This window comes from Brassica oleracea, chromosome C2 (genome assembly GCF_000695525.1).
Source record: "Brassica oleracea var. oleracea cultivar TO1000 chromosome C2, BOL, whole genome shotgun sequence".
NCBI classification, from domain to species: Eukaryota; Viridiplantae; Streptophyta; class Magnoliopsida; order Brassicales; family Brassicaceae; genus Brassica; species Brassica oleracea.
In genome coordinates this window covers 1087523-1088233 of record NC_027749.1, presented here as the reverse complement: position 1 = coordinate 1088233, position 711 = coordinate 1087523, and positions in this window count along the sequence as shown.

Here is a 711-nt window from a genome sequence, read left to right as displayed (position 1 = left end):
AATGTGTTTAGAAATTTTAAAACAACACTAAAGATCATACGCTTCAGTATATAGAGCAATTACCGAAAAATCCAATATTTTCGTAAGGGTTAACACATAGATTTTGAGAAAGATTCAAAAATATGAAAATATTTTTCTAATGCATAGTTGCGTCCTTCACTAACATATTATGAAGGTCAAATAGGTTTGGAACTTTTGTTGTCTCCCTTTCTCTAGCAAAGAACAATTTTATAGTGTCCACCAATTTAGGGAGTATTATGAAGTTTTATTAAATTAACTGACAAAAAATTAACATGATGCACATGTACCATGAAAGATAATTTAATATACATTAATATAAATACAGAAAGTGTTTAGAAATATTAACACTAAAGATCATAGGCTTCATTATATAGAACATTTACCGAAAAACTCAATATTTTCATAGGGATTAGTTAACACATAGATTTTGAGAAAAATTAAAAAATATTAAAATACTGTTTTAGTGTTTTGTTGCATCCTTCACTGACATATGATGAAGGTCAAAGAGGTTTGGAAACTTTGTTGTCTCCGTTTTTCTAGAGAATAGCGATTTTATAGTGGTTAGTCCACCAATTTAGGGAGTATTATGAAGTTTTATTAAATTAACTGACAAAAAATTAACATGATGCACATGTACCATGAAAGATAATTTAATATACATTAATATAAATACAGAAAGTGTTTAGAAAT